This window comes from Bos javanicus, chromosome 9, assembly GCF_032452875.1.
Source record: "Bos javanicus breed banteng chromosome 9, ARS-OSU_banteng_1.0, whole genome shotgun sequence".
Classification (NCBI taxonomy): Eukaryota; Metazoa; Chordata; class Mammalia; order Artiodactyla; family Bovidae; genus Bos; species Bos javanicus.
Window position 1 is genome coordinate 1693789 of NC_083876.1, and position 27991 is coordinate 1721779.

Consider the following 27991-nt stretch of genomic DNA (forward strand, 5'->3'; position numbering starts at 1 on the left):
AGCAGAATATCTAATAGACATTTCTCCAAAGAGCACATACAGATGGCCAATAGGCACATGAAAAGATTTTCAACAACGCTAGTTATTAGAGAAATGCAAATAAAAACTACAGTGATATATCACTTCACAACAGTCAGAATGGGTCTCATCAAAAAACAACAAATGCTTGAGAAGGTATGGTTGGAAGGGAATCCTCTTGCATTTTTTGGTTGGAATGTAAATTGTTACAACCACTATGGAGAAGAGTATAAGTTCAGCTCAGTTCAGTCGCTCAGTCGTGTCCGACTCTTCGCGACCCCATGAATTGCAGCATGCCAAGCCTCAATGGCCTTCACCAACTCCACAGTTCACTCAAACACACGTCCATCGAGTTGGTGATGCCATCCAGCCATCTCATCCTCTGTCGTCCCCTTTTCCTCCTGTCCCCAATCCCTCCCAGCATCAGAGTCTTTTCCAATGAGTCAACTCTTCACATGAGGTGGCCAAAGTACTGGAGTTTCAGCTTCAGCATCAGTCCTTCCAAAAAATACCCAGGACTGATCTCCTTTAGAATGGACTGGTTGGATCTCCTTGCAGTCCAAGGGACTCTCAAGAGTCTTCTCCAACACCACAGTTCAAAAGCATCAATTTTTCGGCGCTCAGCTTTCTTCACAGTCAACTCTCACATCCATACATGACTACTGGAAAAACCATAGCCTTGACTAGACAAAATTTTGTTGTCAAAGTTATGTCTCTGCTTTTGAATATGCTATCTAGGTTGGTCATAACTTTCCTTCCAAGGAGTAAGCATCTTTTAATTTCATGGCTTCAATCACCATCTACAGAGATTTTGGAGCCCAAAAACATTAAGTCTGATACTGTTTCCCCATCTATTTCCCATGAAGTGATGGGACCAGATGCCATGATCTTAGTTTTCTGAATGGTGAGCTTTAAGCCAACTTTTTCACTCTCCTCTTTCACTTTCATCAAGAGGCTTTTTAGTTCCTCTTCACTGTCTGCCATAAGGGTGGTGTCATCTGCATATCTGAGTTTATTGATATTTCTCACTGCAATCCTGATTCCAGCTTGTGTTTCTTCCAGCCCAGCGTTTCTCATGATGTACTCTGCCTGTATGTTAAATAAGCAGGGTGACAACATACAGCCTTGACGTGCTCCTTTTCCTATTTGGAACCAGTCTGTTGTTCCATGTCCAGTTCTAACTGCTGCTTCCTGACCTGCATATAGGTTTCTCAAGAGGCAGGTCAGGTGGTCTGGTATACACATCTCTTTCAGAGTTTTCCACAGTTTATTGTGATCCACACAGTCAAAGACTTTGTCATAGTCAATGAAGCAAAAATAGATGTTTTTCTGGAACTCTCTTGTTTTTTCGATGATCCAGCAGATGTTGGCAATTTGATCTCTGGTTCCTCTGCCTTTTCTAAAACCAGCTTGAACATCTGGATGTTCACCGTTCACATATTGCTGAAGTCTGGCTTGGAGAATTTTGAGCATTACTTTACTAGCGTGTGAGATGAGTGCAATTGTGTGGTAGTTTGAGCATTCTTTGGCATTGCCTTTCTTTGTGATTAGAATGAAAACTGACCTTTTACAGTCTTGTGGCCATTGCTGAGTTCTCCAAATTTGCTGGCATATTTAGTGTAGCACTGTATGGAGATTCCTTAAAACCTAAAAGTAAAGCTATCATATGACCCTGAAATCCCATTCCTGGGCATATACCTGGAGAAAAATGTAATCTAAAAGGATATGTCCACCTCAACATTCATTTCAGCAGTGTTTACAATAGCCAAGTCATGGAAGCAATCTAAACGTCCATCAACAGAGGAATGGATAAAGAAGAAGTGGTATATGAATATTACTCAGCCATTATAAAGAATGAAATAATGACATTTGCAGCAACATGAATGGACTCAGTGTCATACTGAAGTAAATCAGATGTAGAAGGAGAAAGGTGATATGACATCCCGCGAATGTCATAAAAAGGAAATGATGCAGAACTTCTTACAAAACAGAAAGAGACTCACAGACTTAGAAATTGACTTATGGCCTCTGGGGGGAAGAGATAGTTAGGGACTTTGGGAAGATCATATACATACTGCTATATTAAAAATGGATAACCAACAAAGACATGTTGTATAGCACATGGAACTCTACTCAATGTTATGTGCCAACCTGGATGGGAGATGGGTTTGAGGGAGAATGGATAAATGTATATGTATGGCTGAGTCCTCTTACTGTTCACCTGAAACTACTACACTATTGTTATTTGTCTATATCCAATACAAAATAAAAAGTCTAAAGTTAAAAAAAAAATGCCAATACATTTGAATCAGTTCTAATGAGATGGATGAAACTGGAACCTATTATACTAGTGAAGTAAGCCAGAAAGAAAAACACCAATACAGTATACTAATGCATATATATGGAATTTAGAAAGATGGTAACAATAACCCTGTGTATGAGACAGCAAAAGAGACACTGATGTATAGATCAGTCTTATGGACTCTGTGGGAGAGGGAGAGGGTGGGGAGATTTGGGAGAATAGCATTGAAACATGTATAATATCATGTATGAAACAAGTCGCCAGTCCAGGTTTGATGCATGATACTGGATGCTTGGGGCTGGTGCACTGGGACGACCCAGAGGGAGGGTATGGGGAGGGAGGAGGGAGGAGGGTTCAGGATGGGGAACACAGGTATACCTCTGGCGGATTCATTTCAATATTTGGCAAAACTAATACAATATTGTAAAGTGTAAAAATAAAATAAAATTTAAAACAAACAAACAAAAAATGCCACTTTTCTTTAATAAGACAACCCAAATCTTTATTTTTACATTTCAAAATCATGACTGGCATAACATTGTTTTATGTATTTTGGTGAGACCTTTCTTTAGTCTTTGTATTCTAGTATGTAATGTTAAATTTATCAGCTACCCCTTTTATTTGTTTTTGGTTATGCTTATTTTTAAATAAATAAAAAAAAATGATGCACTGTATAGCACGCAGGGTCCTAGTTCCCCAACCAGGGATTGAATCTATGGTTCCTGCATTGGAAATACCGAGTCTTAACAACTGCACCAGTAGGGAAGTCTCATTTATGTTTATATCAGCACAGGCGACAGAATTCACTTCTCAGCAGGTTAAGAAGACAGTGAGACAGCCAGAAAGAGAGGGTGTGAGTCAAGCTTAATATTAAACAGCAGGAAAATCCAAGCAGTAGGAATCGTCAACTCTAAGTCACTTCCATCAGAGTCTCTCTTATTAATCTTAAGTTGCTCAGCCATTTCTGACACTTTTGCAGCCCCATGGACCTGATCTAGGTATTGTACCTGGGTCTCCTGAATTGCAGGCAGATTGTTTACCATCTGAGCCACCAGGGAAGCACATGGGAAGTCTTTTCTTTTATAAGAGGTAAGCACAAATCAACATCTAGATCAAGGCAGATATCAGGGCAAATTAAAGAACATGGATAATCAATAGTTATCTGTTAAATTCTGTATCTTATGCTTTGCTAGTCTTTGTTTCCATAGATAGTTTTGCCTTTAAAGAACCATGCACTTGGACGGCTCAGTAGTTGTCCTTGAATTGTCAGGATTCATCCACCATTTCCTATTCACTGAGAGCATGCATTTGGATGGAAGAAGCCAACTTTAATTCATGAACTTGTCTATTTTTAGCCTATAATGTTATCTTGTTTTAAAAAGTGCTCAAAAATGTATTTTGAAATTATATTTTTTTCTGAAAAAGGACTCCGGCTTTTGTCCTTTGTGTATTTTGAGTTTTTATGTCTTGGGTGTGTGGTAAGAATACATGCATGCGATAGATTCCCCATAAATGTATAAGTACATAGCTGCCAGATGCTGCTTGTGATAATGCCCATGCTCTTTGAAAATGATCCCACCTAAAATATTCCCAAACTCAGCTATATAGTTTCAACTTTAGTTTCCATAGATCAATGACTAATGCTTTGCTTAAGAAAAAAAAAACAAACAAACAGAAATCCTTATGTTTTATGCATATATTAAGTACAACTAAAATTAGCTCTGTGTTCTTTTGCTTTCACTAAAAATATGAATAATAGAAGTAATTTTTCTGATATTTCTGTAATTTTTAATAGGCAATATGTTTTTAGATACATGAATAAAATAATGGTAATGTCCTACTTTTAAATGGTTATTTTAACTTGTATCTTAAAATTTCTAAAAGATAGTTGATAATTTATTGGGGTATTTGTATAAGGTGATTTAAAAATTATTATTTTAAAAATGCTTAATTCCTATTTGGATGAACTGACCTATATAAATTACACTTTAAATCCTCTTTCCAAAATTAAATGACAAGGCAGTCCTAAGATGACAGAGGAATAGGATGGGGAGACAATTTTCTCCCCCACAAATTCATCAAAAGAACATTTAAGCGCTGAGCAAATTCCACAAAACAAATATTGAATGCTGGCAGAGGACATCATGCACCCAGAAAGGAAGCCCATTGTCTTCGAAAGGGGGTAGGACAAAATACAAAAGGTAAAAAGAGAGTCAAAAGACGTAGGGATGGAGATCTATCCCGGGAAGGGAGTCTTAAAAAGAGAGAAGTTTCCAAACACTGGGAAACACTCTCACTGGTGGGTCGGTGTTTAGTCTTGGAATCTCAGAAGGCAACATAACCAGGAGGGAAAATAAATAAATAAAACCCACAGATTAAGTGCCTAATGGCAACTCCCAGCAGAGAGAGGCTCCCAGCAGCCCAGATACTCGCATCTGCCACTAGCAAGTGAGGGCTGGACAGGAAGGCGTGGGCTGTGATTTAAGGGACTAGATCTAATAGACAGAGAGCCTGATGAATGGAGGTTCATGACATTGTACAGGAGACAGGGATCAAGACCATCCCCATGGAAAAGAAATGCAAAAAAAGCAAAATGGCTGTCTGAGGAGGCTTTACAAATAGCTGTGAAAAGAAGAGCAGCGAAAAGCAAAGAAGAAAAGGAAAGATATTCCCATTTGAATGCAGAGTTCCACAGAATAGCAAGGAGAGATAATAAAGCCTTCCTCAGTGATCAGTGCAAAGAAATAGAGGAAAACAATAGAATGGGAAAGGCTAGAGTTTGCTTCATGAAAATTAGATATACCAAGGGAACATTTCATGCAAAGATGGACTCGATAAAGGACACAAATGGTATGGACCTAACAGAAGCAGAAGATATTAAAAAGAGGTGGCAAGAATACACAGAAAAACAATGCAAAAAAGCACTTCACGGCCCAGATAATCACGATGGTGTGATCACTCACCTAGAGCCAGACATCCTGGAATGTTAAGACAAGTGGGCCTTATAAAACATCACTATGAACAAAGCTAGAGGAGGTGATGGAATTCCAGTTGAGTTATTTCAAATCCTGAAAGATGATGCTGTGAAAGTGCTGCACTCAACATGCCAGTAAATTTGGAAAAGTCAGCAGTGGCCACAGGACAGGAAAAGGTCAGTTTTCATTCCAATTCCAAAGAAAGGCAATGCCAAAGAATGCTCAAGCTACAGCACAATTGCACTCATTTCACACGCTAGTAAAGTAATGCTCAAAATATTCGAAGCCAGGCTTCAGCAATATGTGGGCCGTGAACTTCCAGATGTTCAAGCTGGTTATAGAAAAGGCAGAGGTACCAGGTACCAAATTGCCAACATCCGCTGGATTATCAAAAAAGCAAGAGAATTCCAGAAAAGCATCTATTTTTGCTTCATTGACTATGCCAAAGCCTTTGACTGTGTGGATCACAATAAACTGTGGAAAATTCTGAAAGAGATGGGGATATCAGACCACCTGACCTGCCTCTTGAGAAATCTGTATGCAGGTCAGAAAGCAACAGTTAGAACTGGACATGGAATAACAGGCTGGTTCCAAATAGGAAAAGGAGTACATCAAGGGTGTATATTGTCACCCTGCTTATTTAACTTATATGCAGAGTACATCATGAGAAACACTGGGCCAGAGGAAGCACAAGCTGGAATCAAGATTACTGGAAGTAAAGTGAAGTGAAGTGAAGTGAAGTGAACTCACTCAGTCGTGTCCTATTGTAGCCTACCAGGCTCCTCTGCCCATGGAATTCTCCAGGCAAGAATATTGGAGTGAGTAGCCATTTCCTTCTGCAGGAGATATTCCCGACCCAGGGATCGAACCCAGGTCACCTGCATTGCAGGCAGACTCTTTACCATCTGAGCTACCAGGGAAGCCATAAGATTTCTGGGAGAAATATCATTAATATCAGATATGAAGGTGACACCACCCTTATGGCAGGAAGTGAAGAGGAACTAAAAAGACTCTTGATGAAATAGGAGAGTGAAAAATTGGCTTAAAACTCAACATGCAGAAAACTAAGATCATGACATGTGGTCCCATCACGTCATGAAAAATAGATGCGGAAACAGTGAAAACAGTGGGTGACTTTGTTTTTCTGGGCTCCAAAATCACTCCCGTCACTTCATGGGAAATAGATGGAGGAAGAGTGAAAAAAGTGTCTGACTATCTTTCTGGGCTCGAAAATCACTGCAGATGGTGATTGAAGCCATGAAATTAAAAGATGCTTGCTTACTCCTTGGAAGGAAAGTTATGACCAACCTAGATAGCATATTAAAATGTAGAGACATTAGTTTGCCAATAAAGGTCCGTCTAGTCAAGGCTATGGCTTTTCCAGTGGTCCTATATGGATGTGAGAGTGGGACCGTGAAGAAAGCTGAGCACTGAAGAATTGATGTTTTTGAACTGCTGTGTTTGAGAAGACTCTTGAGAGTTCCTTGGACTGCAAGGAGGTCCAACCAGTCTATCCTAAAGGAGATCAGTCCTGGGTGTTCATTGGAAGGACTGATGCTAAAGCTGAAACTCCAATACTTTGGCCACCTCATGTAAAGAGTTGACTTATTGGAAAAGTCCCTGATTCTAGGAGGGATTGGGGGTAGGAGGAGAAGGGGATGACAGAGGATAAGATAGCTAGATGGCATCACCGACTCAATGGACATCAGTTTGAGTAAACTCTGGAGTTGGTAACGGACAGGAAGGCCTAGCGTGCTGTGATTCATGGGGTCACAAAGAGTAGGACACGACTGAGCAGCTGAACTGACTAACTGACTGAAGGACTGGGCCTGAATGCCCCGAGGGCAATCTGAGGGAACTAGCTTGAGATAGCAACCCAGACTGTGGGCTAGTCAGAGAGAGAGAGAAAAAAAAAAAAAAAAGAGAGAGAGAGAGAGAGAGACCTATCTAGCTAAAAGCCCTAACCTAAGACACTACCAAGCCACTCACAGAACAAAGGACTGAGCAGAGCTAGCCGGCTGCGGACCAGTCCATTCCCCACCAGACAGGCAGGCGGGGGCAGCCAGAGCTGGAAGGGGGCAATCGCATCTCCGGAGAGGCATCCTCTACCAAAGTGCAAGCAGGAGTCATTGCTAACCAAGACTTCTTGGGATTTTGGTTGGTTGACATCAGCTGGGGCGGGTCACAGCCAGAGGTCAGCCCCCCAGAAGAGATACATGGCACATCTGAGAAGGCGTGCCCATTGTACATCCAGAAAACCAAGCAGTTGGGACAGGGGAGGTGATAAGACTCAGCTCCCAACTGGGGGCATCTGTACTCACCAAGCACCTGGTCACCTGAGCTGCTCAGACCTGGGAAGGGCACAAAATGCAGGCCCAACAGAGTCTGTGCATTTGTGGAGTACCCAAGAACCTCAACCTGAGCAATTTAGACCTGGGAAGTGCAGGCAACCCAGGGCCCGCCTCAGACAGTTCCTGGCAGAGCAACCTAGAGCCTGAGAAGTGTAGACCATAAAAGCATACAGGCCGGGAGCTGGGGCAAACCCAGTGCGGCTGAAACACTGCGAGCACTTCCCACACACGCCAGTGGTATTTGTTTACAGTGTTCCTCCCTCCCCACAGCACTACTGAACAAGTGAGCCTAAAGAAGTTACCACCATCGCCCCCTTGTGTCAGGGCAGAAATTAGACACTGAAAAGACCAGCAAACAGAAGAAGCTAAAATAAACAAAGGGAACCTCTTTGGAAGTGACAGGTGCAACAGATTAAAAACCCTGTAGTTAGTACCAACTACATAGGAAGGGGCCTATAGATCTTGAGAAGAAATATAAGCCAGATCAAGGAACTATCTGAAAATGAACTGATCCCGCACTGTCTGCAACAGCTCCAGAGAAAGTCCTAGATATATTTTTACTATTATCATTTTTTCAATTAAAAAATAATTAAGTCCTCTATTACTCCTTTATTTTGCATTTTTCTAACCTACTATTACCCTGCAAAAAAAGACCTTATTTTTCAAAGCAAGCTTCATATATGTATATAGATATAGATATAATTTTATGATTTTTGTGACTTTTTTGGTTTTTTAATATTGTATTTTTGAGAATCTACCCTCTATTCTAGATTTTTAATCTTTGCTTTTTGGTATTTGTTACACGTTTATGAATTAATAACAAATACCAAAAAGCAAAGATTAAAAATCTTGGAGAAGGAAATGGCAACTCACTCCAGTGTTCTTGCCTGGAGAATCCCAGGGACGGGGAGCCTGGTGGGCTGCTGTCTACCGGGTCGCACAGAGTTGAACACAACTGAAGCAACTTAGCAGCAGCAACATACGTTTAAGAATGCAATTTTCAGTACCCATTTTTACTTGGGAGTGAGATTTCTTGCTTGATTGCTCTCTCCCCATTTGGATTCTCCTTTTTCTCCACCAAGTTGCCTCTATCTCCTCCCTCCCTCTTCTCTACCCAACTCTGTGAATCTCTTTGTGTGTTCTGGGCTGTGGAGGACACTTAGGGAACTGATTACTGGCTGGATCTGTCTCTCTCCTTTTGATTCCCCCTTTTCTCCTCCTGGCCACCTCTGTCTCCTTCCTCCTTCTTCTCTTCTCTGGGTAACTCTGTGAACATCTCTGAGGGGTCCAGACTGTGGAGAGCACATAGGGAAGTGATTACAGGCTAGCTTGCTCTCTCCCCTTTTGATTTCCCCTATTCTCTTCCTGGTCACTTGTATCTCCTTCCTCTCTCTTCTCTTCTGCATGTAACTCTGTGAACCTCTCCAGGTGTCTCTTACTGTGGAGAAACTTTTCATCATTAAGCTAGATGTTTTATCATCAGTGTTATATAGATGGAGAAGTCTTGAGGTTATGGTAAGAATAGGACTGAAAACCAGAGGCAGGAGGCTTAAGTCTAAAACCTGAGAACACCAGAGAACTCCTGACTCCTTGGGAACATTAATCGATAAGAGCTCATCAAAAACCTCCATACCTACACTGAAACCAAACACCACCCATGAGCCAACAAGTTCCAGAGCAAGACATACCACACAAATTCTCCAGCAACACAGGAACATAGCCTTGAGCTTCAATATACAGGCTGCCCAAAGTCTCACCAAATTCACTGACATCTCAAAACTCATTACTGGACACTTCATTACACTACAGAGAGAATAAATCCAGCTCCACCCACCATAACACTGACACAAGCTTCCCTAACCAGGAAACTTTTACAAGCCACCCATCCAACCCCACCCACAGTGAGGAACCTCCATAATAAAGAGGAACCACAAACTGCCAGAATAAGGAAAGGCCACCTCAAACACAGCAATATAAATAAGATGAAAAGGCAGAGAAATACTCAGCAGGTAAAGGAACAGGATAAATGCCCACCAAGTCAAACAAAAGAGGAAGAGATAGGGAATCTAGCTGATAAAGAATTCAGAATAATGATAATGAAAATGATCCAAAATCTTGAAAACAAAATGGAGTTACAGATAAATAGCCTGGAGACAAGGATTGAGAAGATGCAAGAAATGTTTAACGAGGACCTAGAAGAAATAAAAAAGTCAATATATAATTAATAATGCAATAAATGAGATAAAAAACACTCTGGAGGGAACTAACAGTAAAATAACAGAGTCAGAAGATAGGATAAGTGAGGTAGAAGATAGAATGGTAGAAATAAATTAAGCAGAGAGAAAAAAAGGAATAATATTAAAAGAAATGAGGACAACCTCAGAGACCTCTGGGACAATGTGAAGTGCCCCAACATTCGAATCATAGGAGTCCCAGAAGAAGAAGACAAATAGAAAGACCATTAGAAAATATTTGAGGAGACAATAGTTGAAAACTTCCTTAAAATGGGGAAATAGTCACCCAAGTCCAAGAAACCCAGAAAGTCTCAAACAGGATAAACCCAAAGTGAAACACCCCAAGACACATATTAATCAAATTAACAAAGATCAAACACAAAGAAAAAAATATTAAAAGCAGCAAGGGAAAAACAACAGATAACACACAACAGGATTCCCATAAGGATAACAGCTGATCTTTCAATAGAAACTCTTCAGGCCAGAAGGGAATGGCAGGATATACTTAAAATGATGAAAAAGAAAAACCTACAACCCAGATTACTATACCCAGCAAGGATCTTATTCAAATATGAAGGATAAATAAAAGGCTTTACAAACAAGCAAAAGCTGAGAGAATTCAGCACCACCAAACCAGCTCTCCAGCAAATGCTAAAGTATCTTCTCCAGACAGGAAACACAGAAAGGGTGTATAAACTCTAACCCAAAACAACAAAGTAAATGGAAATGGGATCATACTTATCAATAATTACCTTAAATGTAAATGGGTTGAATGTCCCAATCAAAATACAAAAACTGGCTGAATGGATCAAAAAACAAGACCCCTATATATGTAGTCTACAAGAGACCAACCTCAAAACAAGGAACACATACAGACTTAAATTGAAGGGCTGGAAAAAGATATTCCATGAAAATAGAGACCAAAAGAAAGCAGGAGTAGCAATACTCATATCAGATAAACTAGAATTTAAAATAGAGGCTGTGAAAAGAGACAAAAAAGGACACTACATATTGATCAAAGGATCAATCCAAGAAGAAGATATAACAATTATAAATATATATGCACCAACATAGGAGTACCACAATATGTAAGACAAATGCTAACAAGTATGAAAAGGGAAATTAACAATAAAATGATAATAGTGGGATACTTTAATACCCTACTCACACCTAAGGATAGGTCAACTAAACAGATAATTAACAAGGAAACACAAACTTAAATGATACAATAGACCAGTTAGACCTAATTGATATCTATAGGATATTTCCAAAAGAATGAATTTCACCTTTTTCTAAAGTGCATATGTAACATTCTCCAGGTTAGATCAAACCCTGAGCCATAAATCTAGCCTTGGTAAATTCCAAAAATTGAAATCATTCCACGTATCTTTTCTGACCACAATGCAGTAAGATTAGACCTCAATTACAGGAGAAAAACTATTAAAAATTCCAACATATGGAGGCTGAACAACACACTGCTGAATAACCAACAAATCACAGAAGAAATCAAAATATGCATAGAAATGAATGAAAATGAAAACGCAACAACCCAAAACATGTGGGACACTGTAAAAGCAGTACTAAGGGGAAGGTTCATACCAATACATGCTTACCTCAAGAAACAAGAAAAAAGTCAAATAAATAACCTAATTCTATACCTAAAGCAACTAGAAAAGGAAGAAATGAAGAACCCCATGGTTAGTAGAAGGAAAGGAATCTTAAAAATTAGGGCAGAAATAAATGCAAATTAAACAAAAGAGACCATAGCAAAATCAACAAAGCTGGCTCTTTGAGGAGATTAAAAAAAAAAAAAATTGACAAACCATTAGCCAGACTCATCATGAAACAGAAGAAGAAGACTTAAATCAACAAAATTAGAAATAAAAATGGAGAAATCACAACAGATAACACAGAAATACAAAGGATCATGAGACTACTATCAGCAACTATATGCCAACAAAATGGACAACTTGGAAGAAATGGACAAATTCTTAGAAAAGTACAACTTTCCAAAACTGAACCAGAGGAAATAGAAAATTTTAACAGACCCATCACAAGCATGGGAATTGAAACTGTAATCAGAAATCTTCCAGCAAACAAAAGCCCAGGACCAGATGGCTTCACAGCTAAATTCTATCAACAATTTAGAGAAGAGCTAAAGCCTATCCTACTCAAATTCTTCCAGAAAATTGCAGAGGAAGGTAAACTTCCAAACTCATTCTATGAGGCCATCATCACCCTAATACCAAAACCAGAAAGGGATTCCACAAGAAATGAAATCTACAGGCCAATATCACTGATGAACATAGATGCAAAAATCCTTAAAAAAATTCTAGCAAACAGAATCCAGCAACATATTAACAAGATCATACATCATGACCAAGTGGGCTTTATCCCAGGGATTCAAGGATTCTTCAGTATCCACAAATCAATCAGTGTAATACACCACAGTAACAAATTGAAAGATTAAAAACATATCATTATCTCAAAAGATGCAGAGAACGCCTTTGACAAAATTCTACATCCATTTATGATAAAAACCCTCAAGAAAGCAGGAATAGAAGGAAGATACCTCAGCATAATAAAAGCTATATATGACAAACCCACAGCAAACATTATCCTTAATGGTGAAAAGTTGAAAGCATTTCCCCTAAAGTTAGGAACAAGACAAGGATGCCCAATCTCACCACTACTATTCAAAATAGTTTTGGAAGTTTTGGCCACAGCAACCAAAGCAGAAAAAGAAATAAAGGGAATCCAGGTTGGAAAAGAAGAAGTAAAACTCTCACTTTTTGAACAAAACATGATCCTCTACATAGAAAACCCCAAAGACAACACCAGAAAATTACTAGAACTAATCAATGAATATAGTAAAGTTACAGGATATAAAATTAACACATAGAAATCCCTTGCATTCCTATACACTAACAATGAGAAAACAGAGAAATCAAGGAAGCAAGCCCATTCACCATTGCAAAAAAAAAAAAAAAAAAAAAGAAATACTTAGGAAGAAGTATTTTCTAAAGAAACAAAAGATCTACATATAGAAAACTTTAAAACACTGATGAAAGAAATCAGAGGACACAAATATATGGAAAAATATACCATGTTCATAGTTTGGAAGAATCAATATAGTGAACATGAATATAATACCAAAATCAGTCTAGATTCAAAGCAATCCCTATCAAGCTACCAACAGTATTTTTCACAGCACTAGAACAAATAACTTCACAATTTGTATGGAAATACAACAAAAAACTCAAATAGCCAAAGCAATCTTGAGAAAGAAGAATGGAACTGGAGGAATCAACCTGCCTGACTTCAGGCTATACTACAAAGCTACAGTCATCAAGACAGTATGGTACTGTCACAAGTTCAGAAATATAGATCAATGGAACAAAATAGAAAGCCCAGAGTTAAAGCCATGCACCTATGGACACCTTATCTTCGACAAAGGAGGCAAGAATAAACAATGGAGAAAAGACAATCTCTTTAACAAGTGGTGCTAGGAAAACTGGTTAAACCACTTGTAAAAGAATGCAACTAGAACACTTTATAACACAGTAAACAAAAATAAACTGAAAATTGATTAAAGATCTAAATGTAAGACCAGAAACTATAAATCTCTTAGAGGAAAACATAGGCAAAACACTCTCCAACATAAATCACAGCAGGATCCTCTATGACCCACCTCCCAAAATAATGGAAATAAAAGAAAAAAAAAATGGGACCTAATTAAACGTAAAAGCTTTTGCACATCAAAAGAAACTATAAGCAAGGTGAAAAGACAGCCTTCAGAATGGGAGAAAATAATAGCAAATGAAGCAACTTACAAAGAATTAACCTCAAAAATATACAAGTAGCTCCTGCAGCTCAATTCCAGAAAAATAAAAGACCCAATCAAAAAATTGGCCAAAGAACTAAGCAGACATTTCTCCAAAGAAGATATACAGATGGCTAACAAACATATGAAAAGATGCTCAACATCACTCATTTTCAGAGAAATGCAAATCAAAACCACAATGAGGTACCATCTCACGCCAGTCATAATGGCTGCTATCCAAAAGTCAACAAGCAATAAATGCTGGCGAGGGTGTGGAGAAAAGGGAACCCTGTTGCACTGTTGGTTTGAATGCAAACTAATATAGCCACTATGGAGAACAGTGTGGAGATTCCTTAAAAAAAAAAACTGGAAATAGAACTGCCATATGACCCAGCAATCCCACTTCTGGGCATACACACCGAGGAAACCAGAATTGAAAGAGACACGTGTACCTCCATGTTCATCACAGCACCGTTTATAATAGCCAGGACATGGAAGGAGGCATGCTAGATGTCCATCAGCAGATGAATGGATAAGAAAGCTGTGGTACATATACACAATGGAGTATTACTCAGCCATTAAAAATAATACATTTGAATCAGTTCTAATGAGGTGGATGAAACTGGAGCCGATTATACAGAGTGAAGTAAGCCAGAAAGAAAAACACCAACACAGTATACTAACACATATATATGGAATTTAGAAAGATGGTAATGATAACCCTGTATGCGAGACAGCAAGAGAGACACAGATGTATAGAACAGTCTTTTGGACTCTGTGGGAGAGGACGAGGGTGGGATAATTTGGGAGAATGACATTGAAACATGTATATTATCATATGTGAAAAGGATCTCCAGTCCAGGTTCAATGCATGAGTCAGGGTGCTCGGGGCTGGTGCACTGGGATGACCCAGAGGGATGGGACGGGGAGGAAGAATGGAGGGGGGTTCAGGAAGGGGAACACATGTACATCTGTGGCAGATCTATGTCGATGTATGGTGAAACCACTACAATATTGTAAATTAATTAGCTTTCAATTAAAAGAACTAAATTTATATTAAAAAATGACAAAATTTCACTCCTATTTACTGTAGTTTATTTTGAATAAATATACATACACCATTAAGATAAAGAAAAGAAAAGTAGGTTTTTGTTACATGGATATTTTGCTGAGTCTATAAATATCATTAGAATTAAAATCAGAATCAATTGCTCATTATTTTTGTTTAAGTATCAATAAAGTTGTTATTCTATTGGAATATTTTTCTTGATATTATTGACAGTAATTAATGAAATCATTAATAAAATTATGCACAAATTTCATTAGAGAAATAAATTTTTATTTTTTTTAAAGTGGTTAAATGATTTTTTTTATTTCCTTTTCTACCTCACCAACTTTCTAGCATTCTGAGTTAAAGCACTACTCTCTTGATTGACACATACCAAGTCCGTGGCTTTTTATTAATATTTTCAAAGCACAAAACTTTGATGCTTACTGTGGTAACACTGTTTCAGTATGTATGTATGTGTGTGTGTGTGTATATATATATATATATATGTGTGTGTGTGTGTGTGTGTGTGTGTGTGTGTTTATATATATGTATATATATATATACACATCTTTATTTTTATATATAAACACATATATAAAGTAACATTTCTTTCAAATTGCTCTGTGTTTTGACTGCACAGTCTGCTGTATTTTTATGATATATTCCACCACTCAAACAGATAAGTTCAAGATTTACAGTGTGAAGATAAAATAATGGATCATTCCTAGGCATAGTGTTCCGATACTTTAGGTAAGACAGTTTATCTGTTGGGATAATTTAAGTCATAGACAATGAAATGAAGCAGTTACTTCTAATAGGTAATATTATATTATATTCATTTTAAAGCAGTTACAATAATTTAATAGGTAAATAGTATGTGCATTAATTTATACTTTATTTCCGGTCACCTACATAGAGACAGGATTTAAAGAAATATAAATACACTATAGTTCAAATTAAACTATTAAGTATTATAAACTGTGTTTACTGATTATTTTTTCATTTATATCTAAAGGTGGATAGTCATCTTATTTTCCCTTTTAGAAAGATTTTTCATCCTGTCCAGTACATGTTGTTTTAGGTCTTTTCTCTACTTGGATGCAAAGCTAGAAGACCTTTGCTAGCTCCTTCGCCATTAGGTGTGTTCACATGACAAAGTTTTACCCACAGAATGCCAATGAAAGGAAATATGCCACCTACAGTCCTCCACCCCCACCCCCCCCCTTAAACCATCTAACCATTCTCTGCCATGCTGACTGCAGAAGACTCATGATTTGGGCTAAAAGCAAATTTAAGCTATCATAACTTGAATAAGATTAAACTAAAGAACTACTTATAAAGATGTGGTTGGGGGTAGAACCCAGAGGGATACTATAATATCCTGGGCCATAACACAACCACCATCCAGGGGCATCTTCCAGGAGCTGAGACCTATGCAGGAGGACTGGCCAGCCCCTAGGACACCACATGAACATCCAGGGAGTGTAGACCCTGACACTACTTGCTGACCTCCTGAATTTCCTGCCAGTGTTCCCCATTGATGGAATACATAAAAGTCAGGGGACAAGGAGGTTATATTCATTTGACAGGGCTGCCTCATCAAAGTCCCACAAAGTGGATGGCTTCCTCAAGTGACATTTATTGGCTCACAATTCTGGAAGCTAGAAATCCAAGATCAAGGTGTCAACCCATTTTGTTCCTTCTGAGAGCTAAGAGATAAATATGTGTTCCCAAAAGCGAGATTTCCAGAAAAAAAAAAAAAATCTGCTTAATTGACTATGCCAAAGCCTTTGACTGTGTGGATCACAACAAATTGTGGAAAATTCTTAAAGAGAAGGGAATACCAGACAACCTGACCTGCTTCTTGAGAAATCTGTATGCAGATCAACAAGCAGCATTTAGAACTGGACATGGAACAACAGACTGGTTCCAAATAGGAAAAAGAGAATGTCAAGGCTGTATATTGTCACCCTACTTATTTAACTTACATGCAGAGTACATCATGCAAAATGCCAGGCTGGATGAAGCACAAGCTGGAATCAAGATTGCCTGGAGAAATATCAATAACCTCAGATACACAGATAACACCACCCTATGGCAGAAAATGAAGAAGAATTAAAGAGCCTCTTGATGAAAGCGGAAGAGGAGAGTGAAAAAGTTGGCTTAAAACTTAACATTCAAAAAACTAAGATCATGGCATCTGGTCCCATCACTTCATGGCACATAGAAGGGGAAACAATGGAAACAGTGAGAGACTTTAAATTTTTGGGCTCCAAAATCACTGCAGATGGTGATTGCAACCATGAAGTTAAAAGACACTTACTCCTTGGAAGGAAAGTTATGATCAACCTAGATAACATATTAAAAAGCAGAGATATTACTTTGCCAACAAAGGTTTGTCTATTCAAAGCTTTGATTTTTCCAGTAATCATGTATGGATGTGAGAGTTGGACTATAAAGAAAGCTGAGCACCAAAGAATTGATGCTTTTGAACTATGATGCAAAAGAAGAATCTTGAGAGTCCCCAGGACTGCAGGGAGATCCAACCAGTCCATCCTAAAGGAAGTCAGTCATGAATATTCATTGGAAGGACTGATGCTGAAGCTGAAACTCCAATACTTTGGCCACCTGATGTGAATAACTGACTTATTAGAAAAAAACTCTGATGCTGGGAAAGATTGAAGGCAGGACAAGAAGGGGACGACAGAGGATGAGATGATTGGATGGCATCACCGACTCAATGGGCATGAGTTTGAGTAAACTCTGGGAGTTGGTGTTGGACAGGGAGTCCTGGAGTATTTCAGTCCATGGGGTTTCAAAGATTCGGACCCAACTGAGTGACTGAACTGAATTGAACTGAACCTTCTCCTTGGCTTGTAGATGGCTATCTTCCCCTTCTACCTTTACATCATGTTCCTTCTATGCATGTCTCTCTGTGTCCCAATTTCCCCTTTTATAAAGATAATGGTCATATTGGATTAAGGCCCATGCTAATGACACCTGTTTAACTTGATTACCACTTTAAAGACTCTATCTTCAAATAAGGTCACTTTATGAAATAGTAGAGATTAGCACTTCAGAACAGAATTTCTGGAGACAAAATGAAGCCCATGAGAGAGACCATTGATATGATCTACAAAGATTGATTTGAAAAGACTGCAAACGAGAGGAAGCCTGTAGAGAGGATCTGAAGAGGGACAGAATTGTAGACTCTGATGTGTACTGAAGCTTGAAAGTGAAAGTGAAATCTCTCAGTCGTGTCCGACTCTTAGCAACCCCGTGGACTGTAGTCTACCAGACTCCTCTGTCTACGGGATTCTCCAGGCAATAATACTGAAGTGGGTAGCCATTTCCTTCTCCACGGGTCTTCCTAAACTCAGGGTTCAAACTGAGGTCTCCCAGCTTGCAGGCAGATGCTTTACCCTCTGAGCCACCAGGGAAGTCCTGCAGCTTCACCTACTCTATTAAGGAAAGTGAATACTTCTTTGATCACATTATTTGCTCTCTTGCCCAGTAGGTCTCTCTTGCCTATGATGTAGTTAACAGTCTTATGGTGAATTTTAATGACCTGTACTATCTGACTGCCACTGTTTTTGCTGACCTTATACTCACTTTTCCTACCTAATGGACTCAAGTACACATTACTTCTTTCTTTTCTTTCTTTGCTCCTATTCCTCACTAAGGAACATCCTTTCATCATCATCTAACAGAAACAATATAGTATTCTGCGGGTTTTGTATTTAGTGCTGTATCATTTGAGAAAATATTTGTTTATGTATGGGTTTTGTTGCTAAACAACAACCTTCCTAGTGTCATTGACTGTTCATATAACCACTATGTTGTTGTTTTTCTTTATAACTCATTGTCGTTTCTCACATGTCCACATGACTATGAACAAACAGTAAGTAGTAAAGGATTCTGTCATGGATAACTGAATCTGTTCTTATTTATTCTAGTGTTTTGTTCTGTACAGATCTTAGTATAGGATCTACCTACCTTTAATAAAAGGGCCAAACTAACAAATTTTCCAATGGGAGACTTTTTTGAGAATTGATAGTATTTATGTAATTTACTTACAAATCAAGATGTACTCAGAGCTTAAGACTAAAACTGCAAAAGAAGTGTTTTTTGTTGTTGTTGTTTTCTTTAATGCAGGGGTGTATTTTTAATTGGTAGACCATTAACAAAATTTTCAAGTTCCATAGTTGAGGAGATACTTTTATTTCTATTTTTGAATTCCAAATTCTACCTCTCTTTAAGGTATACCATACACAAAAATAAACTCAAAATGGATTAAAGATCTAAATGTAAGACCAGAAACTATAAACCTCTTAGAGGAAAACATAGGCAGAAGACTCTCTGACATAAATCACGGCAAGAGCCTCTATGACACACCTCCCAGAGTAATGGAAATAAAAACAAAAATAAATAAATGGGACCTAATTAAACTTAAAAGGTTTTACACAATGAAGGTGAATATCAGCAAAGTGAAAAGGCAGCCTTCAGAATGGGAGAAAATAATAGCAAATGAAGCAACTGACAAAAAATTAATCTCAAAAATATACAAGCAGCATGTGTAGCTCAATACTAGAGAAATAAATGACCCAATCAAAAAAAAATGGCCAAAGAACTAAACAGACATTTCTCAAAGAAGGCATACAGATGGCTAACAAACACATGAAAAGATGCTCAACATCACTAATTTTCAGAGAAATGCAAATCAAAACTACAATGAGGTACCATCTCATGCTGGTCAGAATGGATGCTATCAAAAAGTCTACAAACAGTAAATGCTTGAGAAGATGTGGAGAAAAGGGAACCCTTTTACACTGTTGGTTTGAATGCAAACTAGTACAACCACTATGGAGAACAGTGTGGAGATTCCTTAAAAAACTGGAAATAGAACTGCCATATGACCCACCAATCCCACTGTTGGGCATACACACTGAGGAAATCAGATTGAAAGAGACATGTGTACCCCAGTGTTCATCACAGCACAGTTTATAATAGCCAGGACATGGAAGCAACCCAGATGTCCATCAGCAGACAAATGGTTAAGAAAGCTGTAGTACATATACACAATGGAGTATTACTCAGCCATTAAAAATAATACATTTGACTCCATTCTAATGAGGTGGATGAAACTGGAGCCTATTATACATAGTGAAGTAAGTCAGAAAAAGAAACACCAATACAGTGTATTAATGTATATATATGGAACTTAGAAGGATGATAACAATGATACTATATGTAAGACAGCCAAAGAAACACAGATGTAAAGAACAGACTTTTGGACTGTGTGGGAAAAGGCAAGGGTGAAATGATATGAGCAAATAACATTGAAACATATAGATTACCATATGTAAAATAGATGACCAGTGCAAGTTTAATGCATGAAGCAGGGCTCAAAGTTGATGCTCTGGGACAACACAGAGGGATGAAGTGGGGAGGGAGGTGGGAGGGGTGTAAACTATTGGGGGACACCTGTACACCCATGGCTGATTCATATCGATATGTGGCAAAACCACCACAATAATGTAAACTAATTAGTCTCCAATTAAAATAAATAAGTTAATTTAAAAAAGAACTAGGGTAGATACTATGTAGAGCTTTAACTGAGGAAAATAATCCATAAATATGTATATACATACATATTTATAATACATTTATATATATGTGTGTATATACATATATGCATGCATATGTATATGTAAACTGAAAACTCAGATATTTTAATAATATGTTGTACTAATATATAATTATATACTAACATGAAATATATGATGTGATAATGCAATATATGCGATGGTAATCAAAATACGTGTAGTATATTAAAAACATAATACACCATGTGGTGTGTTAACAACATAATTAGTATAAAGGCCATTCACAGTTATTATAAATATACTAACAAACATCAGTAAATTAAACTCTCAGTGCAATATTATACTCTCAGATTTGTGTCTGCCAGGGATGCTACACAGCTACCTTAGGGTCTCCCAGCACCTCATCCTTCAATGTAGCAAGGTGTTCAGGAGTGAGGTGACAAAACCTCATCTATTCATATTTGTTTTTCCTCTTCATGTGGATGTGCTGTGGTTTAGCAGCCTAACATCACTGCTTGGTCTCATTCATAATGCATTTTCTCTTTCATTAAAAGAGATAATATCTCACTAAAATAGTTTTAGTATGTGTACTTTTAATACCTTTACTATGCCAGTTGTGGAGCAGTGGTAAATAATTCACCTACCAGTGCATGAGACACAGGAGATGCAGGTTTGATACCTGGGTTGGGAGGATCCCCTGGAGTAAGAAATGACAACCCTCTCCAGTTTTATTGCCTGGAAAATTTCGTGGTCAGAGGAACCTGGTGGGATGCAGTCCATGGAGTAACAAAGAGTTGGATATGACTGAGTGACTGATCATGAGTATTTCATCTGACTTAAGTGTTCCTTATTTTCTTACCTGTTTCTATTAGTTAAGCCATACTCTGCAGAACATCTTGTCTTTCCTTCTTCAAAAAACAATAAGCTTTTCAAATCATTTTTTTTTTTTAGAATATTGTTTCTGTTTTTATGAGAGTGCTCTTCATCAAGGACAGGGCACAGTCTTGCTGTTCTTCTCTCATGATTCCATTAGAGCATGGGAGGAAAGACGCTTCTCCTATGTTCATATTCAAGGGAATGTCATCGTCCAACAGGAAAGAGATGAAAGAGTGTAGAGATGGGAGTGTTATGTGTGCAAACCATTTATCTTTACTTTCAAAATATGTTAATAGTAAAAAAAATTATGGCCTTAGAATTCCTGAAATGAGTTAAAATTAAAATTGAAATTCTCTCTCTCTCTTTTTCTTTTTTTCTTCTAGGGGTATATTTTAGATACATAGAAAGCAAAAATTAGTGATGCCCATTCCTTTTCTTTATCAGTTCAGTTCAGTCACTCAGTCGTATCCAGCACTATGCAACCCCATGGACTGCAGCACGCCAGGCTGCCCTGTCCATCACCAACACCTGGAGTTTGCTCAAATTCATGTCCATTGAGTCGATGATGTTATTCAACCATCTCATCCTCTCTTGTCCCCTTCTCCTATCTTCAATCTTTCCCAGTGTCAGGGTCTTTTCAAATGAGTCAGTTCTTCCCATCAGGTGGCCAAAATATTGGAGTTTTAGCTTCAGCATCGGTCTTTCCAGTGAATTTTCAGGACTGATTTCCTTTAGGATTGACTGGTTGGATCTTTTTGCAGTCCAAAGGATTTTTAAGAGTCTTCTCCAACACCACAGTTCAAAAGCATCAATTCTTTGATGCTCAGCTTTCTTTATGGTCCAGCTCTCACATCCATACATGACTACTGGAAAAACCATAGCTTTGATTAGATGGACCTTTGTTGGCAAATTAATGTCTCTGCTTTTTAATATGCTATTTAGGTTAGTCATAGCTTAACTTCACAGAGAAGGCAATGGCAACCCACTCCAGTACTCTTTCCTGGAAAATCCCATGGATGGAGGAGCCTGGTAGGCTGCAGTCCATGGGGTCGCTAAGAGTCAGACACGACTGAATGACTTCACTTTCACTTTTCACGTTCATGCATTGGAGGAGGAAATGGCAACCCACTCCAGTGTTTTTGCCTGGAGAATCCCAGGGATGGCAGGGCCTGGTGGGCTGCTGTCTATGGGGTCGCACAGAGTCGGACACGACTGAAGCGACTTAGCAGCACCAGCAGCTTAACTTCCAAGCAGCAAGCATCTTTTAATTTCATGGCTGCAATCACCATCTGCAGTGATTTGGGAGCCCAAGAAAATAAATCTGTCACTGCTTCCTTTGTTTTTTACAGATGATAAAAATAAGGAAAATACATATTTCTATAAATTTTCCATTACTTCAAACAAACCCAGGATCTTTGAAAAAACATTTCTGAATTTAGATAACTTAGATTAGACATAAATAGTCAACTACTTTTCTAAAAAATAAAAGCCAATACTGTCTGTAAATTGCAAAAAAAAAAAAAAAAAAGAACAAATTGTGGTTATATAATATTAAGGAAAGTGATTATTTTTCTTGTTAAATATCCTTAAAAGTGATATGTGATGATGATGATAGTGAAAAAATAAGCGCCCTGAGATGTTTTGCATTCAACGTATTTCTTTTAAGAAAACAGTTTAAAGAGTGTGTAGTCACTTGTGAAAAATAGACTGGACATTCTACAGTAGAAAACTGTAAGAGATCTGGCTTCTAATCTTGAACTCCCACTGACTAGCATTATGTGATCTTGAGAAAGATGCCTATCATCTCTGAGCCTCAGATTTAAAATGTGCAAAATAAGTGTTATGGGCTGAATTATGCCCGGCCCCCCACACCTCCCCCCCCCACTCCCCCGCAATTTCATATCTTGAAGACCTAACCCTCTGTATTTCAGAATGTGACTGTGTGAAGACAGGGCCTTTAAGAATGTGAGAAGTTTAAATGAAACACTTCAGTTCAGTTCAGTCACTCAGTCGTTTCCAACTCTTTGCGACCCCATGGTTAGGCTCTAATCCCACATATCTACTATCTTTCTAAGAGGTGGAAATTAGATACACACAGAGAGATATGGTATGAAGATACAGGAAGAAGGTAGTCATATGCAAGCCAAGGGATAGACGTCAGAAGAAAGCAAACCTGCTGAGATTGTTAAAAAAAAAAAAAAAAGTATTGATATATAATCATCCACAATGTTATGTTAATTTCTGCTGTATAGCAAAGTGATTCAGTTACTGTCTTGCTGTCCATCTTGCTGACTACACCAGTTGCATCACTCTTCATCCTGTTCATGACACCAGTTGTCTCACTGTATCTCACTGTGTGCATTGTTCATTAAACAGTAGGCAAGGCACAAGCTAAGAGGCTGGAAGAAAACTTGAAGAGCTGTAGGAACCACAGAGCTGTTTATTCTCTCCTGGCTGATGCAGCAATGGTAGCAGCAGACAGGCTATATTGTCCCCCCTCATGGCTGACCCAATGGACACAGCCATAATGCAGGAGTAGTTGCTGCTGCTTTCTAAGTGGAGCTGATATATCCGGACAGCACAAAGTAGCTCCTGACAGAGTGAGTATCTCCTGACTCACATGCACCATGATACAAATGATCTCAGCTGTCACATAGTCATTATTTACAAAACATGGGGCAAGATAACCTGAACATGCCATCTTGACTAATTTGCTCTCTCCTAACAGTTACACACACACATATAGACACACCTCCTTTTGTAAAATATTATTTTCTGTTATGGTACCTCATGATATTGAGTGTAGTTCCCTGTGCTATACACTATGACCTTGTTGTGTATCCATTTTGGATTTGAATAGCTTACATCTGCTAACCACCACCTCCACCATTGCCCTAAAACCCTCTCCCTTGGCTACCACGAGTCTCCTCTCTAATATCTGTGAGTCTGTTTCTGTTTTATAGATAGATTCATTTGTGCCATATTTTAGATTCTACATATAAATCCTATCATATGGTATTTGTCTTTCTCTTTCAGACTACTTCACTTGGTATGTTAATATCTAGTTGCACCCATGTTGCTGCAAATTCTGACAAAATCATGATTTCAGAATTCCAGCCTCCAGAAATGTGAGAAAATAAATTTCTGTTGTTTAAGCCCCCTGTCTGTAATACTTTATTATGGCAGCCCAACCAAACCAACACAATAGACATTAAGAGTTTCACGATGATCAGTTATTAATAGTTATGTGTTTGTAAAGCATTCAGCGTATGGTGGCTATTTAAAGTGTGCTATTAAAGTGTGACAATTATTATTGTTCTTGCTGCTCAAAGACAGGGCTGTTGCTGCTGCTGCTAAGTCGCTTCAGTCGTGTCCAACTCCTAGCGACCCCACGGACGGCAGCCCACCAGGATCCCCCATCCCTGGGATTCTCCAGGCAAGAACACTGGAGTGGGTTGCCATTTCCTTCTCCAATGCATGAAAGTGAAAAGTGAAAGTGAAGTCCCTCAGTCATGTCCAACTCCTAGCGACCCCAAGGACTGCAGTCCACCAGGCTTCTCTGTCCATGGGATTTTCCAGTCAAGAGTACTGGAGTGGGGTCTAAGACAGGGCAGGTCATTTTAATTCTTATCTTCAACATGCAGCAGTTCTTTTAGTATTAGTTGTTCAATCATGTCCAACTCTTTGCAACCCCATGGGCTGTAGCCCACCAGGCTCTTCTGTCCATGGAATTTTCCAGGCAAGAATAGTGGAGTGGGTTGCCATTTCCTTCTCCAAGTTCTTTTAGGGTAGGAGAAAATAAGAGATCAAATTGTATTATGTTTCTTCATTATGGGTCATTGCACTTATGCCTTAAAATATATCACACATTTTGAAGTAGACTTGGAATTATACCTTTTTTTTTTATCCCCCCCCCTTTTTTTTTTCTGTATTTAATCAATCTCCTAGTTCTGCATCTGGAAAATGAGAGTAAAAATATATTAAAAAGATAATTAATTAACAATAAGTTTCTACTATATAGAACATGGAATTATATTCATTATCTTATAATAAACTATAATGGAAAAGAATATGAAGAAGAATACATATAACTGAATCACTTTGGTGTATACCTGAAGCACTGTAAATCAAGTATATTTCAATACAAAATTTTAAAAAAACTGTAATAAAAAGTTAATAATTAAAACTGCTCTCAGAAAAGAATAAGTTTGTATATGTAATAGAATTACTACATGACACATATTGGTGTTTAGTAAGCTGTAACTATTATTACTGTGTTCTTAATTTATTTTTTAACCCCTTTTCAACATGCCCCATAGCAAAACAGCAGTTTCTGTGTACACCTCTCTCACATCACTTCTCATCTCTCTTTCTTTCACAGAAGTGTTCACATATTGGTCTTTTGTGATATGATTCTTCCGCAATGCTCATAAACCTGATTTCCATTCAAATGATGGTATTCTCTGCCCTGTGAAAGTATCACTTTGGCTAAGATAACATTCCCAAAGTGCACTGCCTTCCGCTCTGATTATTTAAGAAGTTAAAATGCTGAAGAAAATATTAAAGAATTCTGTGCCTGTGTCTTAAGTTAAGCAAAGAAAGTGAGATTTTATTAAATTAGGACCTCATAAGTCTGAAAATGCACACCTGTATTTTGAATGTCAGGGAAGGTATGTGATGCAGTGTGCATGCATGCCTAGTCATCGCTCAGTCATGTCTGACTCTATGTTATGCTATGGGATGTAGCCCACCAGGCTTCTCTGTTCATGAGATTTCCCAGGCAAGAATAGAGGGTTGCATTTTTTCCTTCAATATGTAATGTAGACTTTCCTCAATTTAGTTGATAAATAGACTGTTTATTGAGTCTTCTCTGGTAGGCCAGATGGTAAAGAACCTGCCTGCAAAACAGGAGACCTGAGTTTGAACCCTTGGTCCAGAAAGTCCACTGGAGAAGGGAATGGCAACCCACTCCAGTATTCTTGTCTGAAGGATCCCATGGATAGAGGAGCCTGTCTGTCCATGATTGCAAAGAGTTAGACATGACTCAGCATGAGAAAAAAATAGATTTTTAGTCAATTTTTTCTATGGGTCTATATTCTAAACAGGATTTTGGAAGTTCTGGCCTAATGAGAGTAGAATTTAAGATTTTTTTTATTTTTTACTTCTTTCTCTGTCTCTGCTTTTGCCTCTTTGCTTTCTTTTTTGGCATTAAATAGATGATTATTTTTACTCAATAATAGCCTACTGTCATAACCAAATGATTTACTTTGGTCTAGATGCTGGATAAGGATGGTGTTGTATATTTCAAAACATAGCTTAATTAGGAAAAAAGATGAAAGGACACACACACACACACAAAAAGACATATAGGCAGTAAATAAATCTATATTAAATATTAAATCTTACTAAAAATGGCAAATTAAGTAAAATGTTATTTTCACTTTAACAGATTGGCAAAAGTTATATCTATTTTGTTGAGAATTTGGGGGTAAAGTCAACTTCAAATGCATTTTTCAGGAACATAATAACATGTTTATAATTCTATATTGATTGTGGTATAATGATCATTTTACCTTTCTTCTTTATGTTTTTCTGAATGTTCCACATTTTCTAAGTGAATATACTTGACTCTGTTTATCAAAAGAAATACCAGTGGATTTTTATAACTCCTTTAAGTGGAAAAAAGTGTGAGGTTTCTTTATAAATCAGCACTGTTTATAATAGCCAGGACATGGAAGCAACCTAGATGTCCATCAGCAGATGAATAGATAAGAAAGCTGTGGTACATATACACAATGGAGTATTACTCAGCCATTAAAAAGAATTCATTTGAATCAGTTCTAATGAGGTGGATGAAACTGGAGCCTATTATACAGAGTGAAGTAAGCCAGAAGGAAAAACACCAATACAGTATACCAATGCATATATATGGAATTTAGAAAGATGATAACAATAACCCTGTGTACGAGACAGCAAAAGAGACACTGATGTATGGAACAGTCTTATGGACTCGGTGGGAGAGGGAGAGCGTGGGAAGATTTGGGAGAATGCCTTGAAACATGTAAAATATCATGTATGAAATGAGATGCCAGTCCAGGTTCGATGCACGATACTGGATGCTTGGGGCTAGTGCACTGGGACGACCCAGAGGGATGGTATGGGGAGGGAGGAGGGAGGAGGGTTCAGGATGAGGAGCACATGTATACCTGTGATGGATTCATTTTGATATTTGGCAAAACTAATACAATTATGTAAAGTTTTAAAAAAAAAAAAACTGCTTATGTAAATTCACTGATAATATAACCTCATTAGCATTCTTTCCCCAGTACTATTTTAGCACATAGAGGAAAAAAAAAAACAAAACAGAGGGTTAAAGATTAATTCCCACACAAATACATGTGAATATTAATCAGGAGAGCTTCCACTTTAAAGTGCAAAAGCAATATACACAAAGCAGTCTTTGCTGCATGTGAGATGAAGTGGGAAAAAATTGCTTTTTTTCCCTGATAAACAGTGTATACTTTTGTCCATCATCCACTTTAATAGTGGTGTTAATGCTTTTCCATTTTGCTTCATCAGCACAGAAAAAGTTGTACTAAGGGGAAAAAAGAAGTTTTCCTTCAAACAGTTTTTCATTGAGAAATTAGAGTCTTATTTTTGATTGGACTTTGCAATTTACCAGTAATTTTTATTGTATTGGAGAGATAAGAAATCTGGAAATTTAAAAAAAATCAAGTAAACAAAAAACAGACAGC